This window comes from Pantherophis guttatus, chromosome 6 (assembly GCF_059756535.1).
Source record: "Pantherophis guttatus breed Tessera chromosome 6, ASM5975653v1, whole genome shotgun sequence".
Taxonomy (NCBI): Eukaryota; Metazoa; Chordata; class Lepidosauria; order Squamata; family Colubridae; genus Pantherophis; species Pantherophis guttatus.
This window is the reverse complement of record NC_142068.1, coordinates 104,715,350-104,724,910: the sequence shown is the minus strand read 5'-3', so window position 1 is coordinate 104,724,910 and position 9,561 is coordinate 104,715,350.

Genomic DNA, 9,561 nt, shown 5'->3' with positions numbered 1-9,561 from the left:
TCCCCAGTTCCAAGGAGGTCCCCCCCCATTTGCCCTCTGATTCAGGGGGCCCTGAGGGTGCAGATAAACCCCCAGGTGGCCTCAAGGCCTCTCAGAGAGCCCACGGCTGACCTTCACAATGCTAACCACCAAACGGCTGCAAGGAGGAGAGATCCTTCCATTCCCCACCATTCAGTCAGAACCGAAGAAGCTTCTTGGATGAGAAGCGAAACGTATTCAAGGGGGAAAAAAAACAAAAAATTCCAGCTCTCTTTTGAAAAGCACCTTTGGGATGTCACTGAAGATGCCCCAAAGAGTGTGCTTTGCGGATTCTCTGCCCCTTAGCCCCAAATGTGAAGGAACCCCCCCTCTTTCTGTGGGTCAGGAAGACATTTTGCCAGTTTTCCAAGGGAAATTTGCATATTCCAGCTGTGGAACAAGAAGCGCTCTTAAAAGAAAAGGCTCCTTTTTATTATTTTTTATTCAGATTATCATGGCATAAAATAGAAAATAAAGGTAGTAAAGAAAGGGAAAAGGGAAAGGCAGATAGAAGAAGGACAGAAAGGAAAGGAAAGGAAAGGAAAGGAAAGGAAAGGAAAGGAAAGGAAAGGAAAGGAAGAGAAAGGAAAGGGAAGGGAAGGGAAGGGAAGGGAAGGGAAGGGAAGGGAAGGGAAGGAAAGGAGCCAGAAGCTCGACGGGCCCCGCAGCCCCACAGGCGGAATCGGAGGGAGGGGGTGAAGAAAGGGGGAGGGGTTCAGGTGAAGCCAGAAAGGACTCTGCCCGGAGACCGATGACGCTGAAGCAGGGAGAATTCTCATTGGTGCAGCCGCTGGTTCTGGCCCTTCCCACTTTCAAAGTCTGAGATCGACGCTTCCTCCCCCCAGTTCAGACCCCCGATCCCTCCTCTGGGGCCGGAAGCATCTGGCCAGGACACGCACACACACACACACATACACACGTACACGTTTCATTTCACCGATGAAGATTTCTGCCTAGGACGTGCCCAGAAAAGCGTAAGGACCAATGGGAATTCTCCCTTCTGCGGCGTCATCGGTCTCCGGGCAGAGTCTCCCTTGACTTCACCTGATGGAGGGGAGAGTTGGGCGCAGAGAGAGGAGCGGAGGAAGGGGGAGGGGGATATTTTCAGTCTTGGGGGCCGCAGCTCAAGGGGGGCTCATGCCAGCCCTGGAGGGGAGGGTGGGCTTCCTTTTGCCCTCCCTCCCCCGATCCGGCGTGGAGTGGGGCCGCAGTGGATGGCTGAAGGGGAGGCGCAGCCCCACAGCCAGCGAGGCCTTGGGGGTCTCTGAGAGGGCTGCCTGGGGAGTCCTTGGGCGCCTTCACACACACACACACTTTATGATTGGAAGTGCCCCTCCCCCAACCCCCGGGGGTCCCTCCCTGCCCCTCCCGGAAGCTCCTGCCTTTCGCTCCCTTCCTGGCAAAGGGGCTGCCGGAGGGTCTGTGGGGGTTTCGGACCCACCGCAAATAAGAGCTCGGTTTTGGGTTCAAGAACCGCTGTTGGGGATGTCAATGGGGGGGGGATAAGAAGGGGGGAAGCGGGAATCCCCGGCTGAGACTCCTGAAGGGAGCAAAGAAAGTGGAGGGTCCCGTCTAGGGTTAGGTTAGGTTCCTCCAGGTGAAGCCACAAAGGACTCTGCCCGGAGACTGATGACGCTCAAGCAGGGAGAATTCCCATTGGTGCTCCCTCTGATTCTTGTCCTTCCCACCTCCAAAGTCCGAAATCAAAGCTTCCTCCCCCAATTTAGAACCCCCGATTCCTCCTCTGGGGCTGGAAGCAGCTGGACACACACACACACACGCACGCACGCACGCACGCACGCACGTCTTTTATTTCACAGATGAGGGTTTCTGCCCTGGGGAGAGGTTGGGGTGAGGGTGGGGCTGGATGAGAAGAGGGGAGCCGCCCCCCATAGCCAGGGAAGACTTGGGGGTCCTTTTCTTGGGTTGTTGTATATTTTATTCTCCTTCACTGACCCTCCCAGGGATGTTGTGCATGAGAGGGGAGTCCACGTCAGTCTCATCCATCAATGAAGAGAAGGTGGCACTTCTGGGTGGCCTCCTGTCCAGGCGATCCCAATGAAGGAGGAATTTGCATTCCGTCTGGGTCGCTGCCTGGAAAGAGGAGGGGGAGAGGAGAGAAGCCCCTTCCCCTTCCTTTCCCTTTGGGGGAGTCTGGAACTGCAAAGGACTGAAGAGGAATCAGCCTGACCTGCTCAAAGCTTCAGAGGTCAAACCAGGGAGAAGGTTTCCCTCTTCAGAAGGGACCCCAAGTCTTCTGGCCATTCCTTGGTCTCTCTCTCTCTCTGCCCCCCCCTTTCCCACTCCCTCCGGTCTTTTCCTTACCTGCCGTTTTCCTCCCCCATCACCTGCCACCAGGTGTCCTCAGCATATTTGTGAAGTTCCCTTACACAACTCTTATGCAGCAGAGCAAACCCCACCCACAGTCGACCTCAAAACCAACCCAAAATACCTTGGAACTGTCAATCATCCCCAGCCAGATCGAGGTCCCTGCCACAGTTGAAGAAGAAAGGATCCAGTGGGACGGCCAGTCTGAGAGGTTTGCGGGAGGAAGGGAGGGGGAAGGGGCCTCTGCAGATCCCCAGAGCCGGAAGGTCTGGAGGGGAGAAACCGGGTCCACCTGAACTCGAACAAAAGGAGTGTCACGAGTGTTTCCAGGATTGCTGTGGCTATCTGCCTACTCACAAACAGTATGGTTTTAATCAAGCCATCTGCTGTTGGCAATTACCTGCAAGCCTTCCCCGCCCTAGTTAATTGCAGGTTGACTCCCTATATAAGCAAGGACCTTTTGCTTGCTACCCGGGCCTAGTCTGATCTAGGCCTAAATGCACAGCTCCTGCAGGAAGCTTGTTGCAACGCCGCAGATGGGAGAAGAATGCAGATAAGGACTCCAGACGCCGCTACAGAGAGACTCCCACGGATGCTTGCCTTTTGCTGTTTTGTAGCACGCAAGCTATCATCGGGACTGCTGTTGCTGGACCTTCTTCCTCCCACAAGCTTCAAGCAATGTTTGCTGTTTGAACTGTTTTTACTTCAGGTGACTTTCAGCTGTGAAGCTCGTGCTGCTCCCACCATGATGGCCTTGATGATGTATCGACGCCGAAGCTGCTTACCTTCATGCTAGCTTTATTCTTTTGTGAACTGTTTTCGGTATTGTGGAGAGGGATCTAGGGAGATAGCCTTGTTTCACATACCCAGATAAGACTTTGTTTTTAATGTGTCTCCTTAAAGACATAGTGCTTTTTAAATGTTTTAAAGTAAATTATATTTTTACACAAGACGCCTCTGTCAGAATCATTTCAGTCTCAGTGTGTTTACTCATGAGCTGGTTCACGGTCCGGGGTACCCCTCAACCCCATTTCGTCACAGTTGGTAGCAGAGGATGGTTTAACGAACTTACGCTCATGTGGTAACGCGCTAGACTGGAATATCTGCAGTTGAATAGATGTTGACTAGGGCAGCAGCAGCAGCACAAAGTATGAAGTCACAAACTGGACTGTCTGGGGCTCAGGCCAAAAATGTTTTGGCTGAAAACCCCCAAACTCTAATTGATTTAGAGAATAGTGGAGCTATAAGTTTTGGAGCAGAGGCCTCAACTCCTGAAGGGCCTAAGATAGTGAATAAACCATCATCACCAAAAGAGGTAGAGACTGGAAGAACGCCACTTCAGGTCTTGAAAACAAATACAGAGGTGGATGATGAGTTTAGGAAGGCAATCCTTCAGTTTTTAGGTTTGCCCACAGTAAGTCAGAACCCGACTGCTGATTCTAGTGAATTATTAAAGAATTCAGCCGTGAAAGGAAAGAAGATCGAAGTCCTACAAAACACCGGATCGGTAAGAGACTTTCAATCTTTTCCTAAAACCCCCACCTCAGACCATAAGTGGGTAATGGGGGATAACAGACTGCCTGATTCAAATGTTCCTGCTTCTTTGTTAAACCAGCATGGCCAAGTTGACATTGCGCCACCTGCTGTTGAAGCCATCATAGATCAGGCTATAAAGACTTTAGCTCTCTTGATGACATCAGTGACTTCTGCTAAAAATTTAAGAGACTCTCATGTTGAGCGTAAGGTTGCAAGTGTGATAGAGACTTTGGCAACCATTTTAGGTGATGGTTTGCAGGCACCATCGGCTCAACAAATAGGAGCTGCGCATCCCAAAGCCCCCCTGATGTCTGCGACTAATTCAGCGCACGCCACGAGTGGGATATATCCATCCGTGACGACATCGACATCCAGGACGGTTCCGGAGGCTACCTCAACTGAAGATAGGAATTTGGGAGCGCGTCCAAAAATTCCTAGAGATGTGCACCAGAGAGGACCCTCAAGTTTTTGTGATCAAGCCAGGATGAGTTTTGCATCCGCACAACGTGAAGTTTTAATCCCTCCCATTGGGGAGGAACGATCGTCAGAATGCCAGATGGAAGACACTGTGCTGTGTGCTTCCATTCCAATGCCTTATTGCCCGTTCCAGGACGGACCACATTTTGAACATCAATTAATGTCTATTTCCATGTTTAATAATGTACAGGTCCTTCCTCCTAATTTTAAAAGTTTAAGTGTGGGTGGAGGAAATTTTAAGGAATGGGTTAAAAGTATTCAAGTAATTTTAATGAAAGAAAATGTTTTATCGTTGCTGTTAAAACCCCCACCTAGACCATGGTCCTTAGAAGTTGATATTTTACACCATAAGGCCTTTTGTATTTTATTGATATCCATTAACCCTGCATTATATCCCAGCATACCTAGTAACCTGACCGTAACAGAAGTTTGGGTGAAACTACATAAGCTATTTTGTTCAAAAAGCTCCCATGTTACAAACAGAGTTTATAGGGAGTTCTATTCCGCAAAGTTGAAGGCGGGAGTAGATATTAATGAACACTTATGTGAGTTAAACAGGTTAAGGCAGGAATTGATGTTGAGGGGGGAAACAGTGTCTGAACAAACCCTCATTACTGTTATACTCAATTCCCTTGACCCTAGCTGGGATAATTTTATATCGCAACTGGATAATGTTAGTTGTAATAACTTATCTTTAGAAGTGTTATCTGGCAGACTGATTGCTGAAGATAACTTGCGAAAATGCAGGGCGGCTTTTCACAAAAAGGAAAAACCTTTAAGAAGGCCCGATAGTTCAGATAGAGCATATACTATCGGAGAATGCTTCAATTGTGGTTCAAGAGAACATTATAGAAGGGATTGCCCACAAAATGTGAATGCTAGGGCATGTTCAAAGGCACCTTCTGATAATAAATGTAAAAGGAGGCCATTGCCTCCTGGTAGAAAGCCAAGTATAGATGTTCCTAACCACAGAAGGGGTAAAAAGCCAAATGGAGGCAACAAAGGGAACAATCCCAGGTTTAATGATAGCTCTGTAGGTATAGTGGAAACTACTGAGTCAGAGCTTACAAGGGAACAGCGAGAGCAACTATGGTTAATGGACAGTGGAGCCAGTAACCATGTTGTCAGTGACCGAAGGTTGTTTGCTAATATGAGAAGGCATCAATCCATGGTCAAAGTTGCAAACGGTAAAAAGGTGAATGTTGTTGGCATTGGAGATGTTTATATCCCTGGGATAGGGGAGATTCACGGAGCATTGTATGTACCAGAGATAGATCATAATCTGCTAAGCCTGATGAGGATATCTGAGAACCCTAGAGTGGAGATTCTGTTCTCAGGAGGAACAGCTGTGATCAAAAACAACAAATGTGTGATTGGGGAGGTTTTGAAGATAGGTGGCTTGCCTTATTATTCCCCCAATACGAATGCTGAGTCCTGCAGTGATAGCAATTATGCTATCTCATTTGGTAGTAACAATGAATCACAGTTAGAACTAGGTGATGAGGATCAAGACTTTCACCAGAGGAAGCCTTGTAAAGACAAATGTAAAGTTAATAAAAAGTTTTTAAATTTTAACTTAGAGTCAGATAGTAGGAAACCTGAAAATGCTAATGCAATTGCTACAGGTGAGCCGCTGCATAGTGAATGTGCTCACTTGATGCATCGTAGATTAGGTCATGTGAGTTTTCCTATAGTAAAAAAGGTAACCGAACACTCAAGGGGAACCAAGATCAATGATTGTAACACATTCCTAGACTGTTCAATTTGTAGGAGTGCAAAGTTGAAGGCGAAATCTGCGCCCAAGAAGTCTCAGAGGTACTCTGAACACCCATTTCAGCTCGTCCACATGGATTTGGTGGGTCCATTTGCACCTTCCGTGGGTAAGAGACGGTACTTTCTTACCATAGTAGACGACCATAGCAGATTTGGATTCGTTTTTCCCCTAATGTCCAAGAGTGAAACGTTGACTAAGTTTAAGGAATTTTGTAACTTAGTCCAGAACCAGCACCAGGTCAGAGTTAAGAAGATCTTAACTGACAGGGGAACTGAATTTAATTCCAGGCAGTTCTCCAGCTGGTTGAGGAGTAAAGGCATAGTCCACTTATGCACCGCGCCTTACTCTAAGTTTCAAAATGGCGTTGCAGAACAGCGCAGCGATGTATTACAAACTATGATGCGGTGCGCCCTAGAGGATTCCGGACTAGACTTCGCGTACTGGGTAGAAGCAGTTAGATACGCGAATTACACCTTGAACCGAGTGTGGTCTAGTGTAGTGCAGAAGACCCCATACGAGGTGCTATACGGCCATAAGCCTAGCTTGGCACACCTCCACGTTTTCGGGGTGATGGCCGACGTTCATGTCCCGAAGGAGCTCAGGAGAAAGGGAGACCCAATCTCTGTTAAACTGAGATTTGTTGGTTATGAGCAGGGCTCCAAGGCATTTAGGTTTGCCTACCCTAACGGGAAATTAATGATATCAAGGTCTGCCACTTTTCACGAAGGGGCCAACTGGAGTAAGATCCATGCCAATGAGATTCTTACTCGGAACCCTTCCCGTAGTCGTCATAGGCAATCGGAGGATGTATCGGAAAACCTACCCGAGGATAGGGATACATCTGGTTCTGGGAAGCGTGCATCCCAGGCACCCTTGAAAAGGGTATTGAAGCGCAAGATGGGGGTAGCCAGGAAGGATAGGCGCCCAGCTTCTGAGACGCATAGTGATAGTCACGAGGTAGATGACTCATCGGATGACTCTGATGTAAGTGACTCCCCTAAAGGCAGACCAGTTAGGGTTACCAGGGGCAATAAGCCTAAGAGGTACGACGACTTTGTTACCTCAGTCGACCAGGTTTTGGCCACCCCTCAGAGATATGAGGATGTGTTGGCCTTACCTGACCATGAACGACAGAAGTGGCTGGCCGCCATGGATACAGAATTAGACAGCCTGAGAAGGCTCGATGTATTCATGCCAACAAGATTGCCCAAGGACAAGAGGGTGATCGGCACCAGGTGGCTTTTCAAGCAAAAGCCCATTGAAGGTGGGGGCTTTATCTATAAGGCGAGACTAGTGGCGCAGGGATTTTCGCAGAGATTCCCTGACGATTATGAGGACACCTTCTCGCCCACGGTGCACCCTGAGAGCGTGAGAACAGCTCTCACCATCGCTACCATGCGAGGTGAACATGTATATCAGTTCGATATTCAGACCGCGTACCTGCACGCCCAGTTAGACAAAGAGCTGTACGTGAGGATTCCTCAGGGAGTAAGCCATCGGGAAGACGATGTGTGGTTGTTGAACAAGAGCCTATATGGCTTAAAACAATCTGGTAAGCGATGGTACGAGTGTCTCACAAAAAGCCTGAGAGAGATGGGTTTTTTACCATCATCAGCTGACGAGTGTGTTTTTGTCAAGGAAGATCAGGGCATTAGGGAAACAGTACTGTTGTACGTCGATGACATACTATATATTTGTAGATCAGAGAACAGGCTTAAGAAGTTCTCTGAGGACCTAAGTAAGAGTTTCGCCCTAAAACCATTAGGTCACATTAGCAAATTTTTAGGGGTGCAATTCGTAAAAACCGAGAAGGGGTTTCGGCTCTCTCAGGAAGATAAGATTCAGGAATTGCTTAAAAAGTGTAGCATGGTAGAGGCGAAGCCATGCGATACCCCTATGGCAACGGACTTCCTTAAGAATATGTACACTGAGAGTACGGAGTTTGAGGATAAGACCCTTTACAAGTCCGTGATTGGGTCGTTGTTGTACATTGCAAATTGGACTAGACCGGACATCAGTCTAAGTGTAAATGTGTTATCTAGACATTCTGAACATCCCACACAGTACCATTGGAGTGGAATCAAACGACTCCTGAGATATTTAAAAGGTACTGTGAACTATTCATTGTTATTGGAACCAGAAGCAACTAGAGAATTAAGATTGAGTTGTTTTTCGGATGCCGATTGGGCAGGGGATGTTAGATCTAGAAAAAGTACCTCTGGGTACATTGTATACCTAAATAGTAGCCCCGTGTATTGGTACTCTGGGAAGCAGAAGTTAATTGCAACCTCCACAGCGGAAGCTGAGTATGTGAGTTTGTCCAAAGCTTCCAATAACCTAGTTTGGTTTGATGATCTTCTGGTAAGTTTATGGAGGCAGCCCATGCAACCTATAAAAGTTTATGAGGATAACATGGCTGCCATTAACATATCGGAAGCCGATGCTGTAGGCCAGAGATCGCGCCATATTGATATTAAAATCAAACATGTGAGGCAATTGGTGAAAACAGGTTTCATTAAGACTGTGTATTGTGAAACCAAGGAACAGGTAGCGGACGTGTTTACCAAACCGCTGCCCCGTGACCAACACCTCTATCTTCTGGGAAAAATGTCGATGGCTATGTGAATGTACTTACCATTGATGTATATATGTACCCAATGTAGAATGTATGTTTGTTAACCAGTCAAATAGCCGCAGAGAAGGGGATTGTCACGAGTGTTTCCAGGATTGCTGTGGCTATCTGCCTACTCACAAACAGTATGGTTTTAATCAAGCCATCTGCTGTTGGCAATTACCTGCAAGCCTTCCCCGCCCTAGTTAATTGCAGGTTGACTCCCTATATAAGCAAGGACCTTTTGCTTGCTACTTGGGCCTAGTCTGATCTAGGCCTAAATGCACAGCTCCTGCAGGAAGCTTGTTGCAACGCCGCAGATGGGAGAAGAATGCAGATAAGGACTCCAGACGCCGCTACAGAGAGACTCCCACGGATGCTTGCCTTTTGCTGTTTTGTAGCACACAAGCTATCATCGGGACTGCTGTTGCTGGACCTTCTTCCTCCCACAAGCTTCAAGCAATGTTTGCTGTTTGAACTGTTTTTACTTCAGGTGACTTTCAGCTGTGAAGCTCGTGCTGCTCCCACCATGATGGCCTTGATGATGTATCGACGCCGAAGCTGCTTACCTTCATGCTAGCTTTATTCTTTTGTGAACTGTTTTGGTATTGTGGAGAGGGATCTAGGGAGATAGCCTTGTTTCACATACCCAGATAAGACTTTGTTTTTAATGTGTCTCCTTAAAGACATAGTGCTTTTTAAATGTTTTAAAGTAAATTATATTTTTACACAAGACGCCTCTGTCAGAATCATTTCAGTCTCAGTGTGTTTACTCATGAGCTGGTTCACGGTCCGGGGTACCCCTCAACCCCATTTC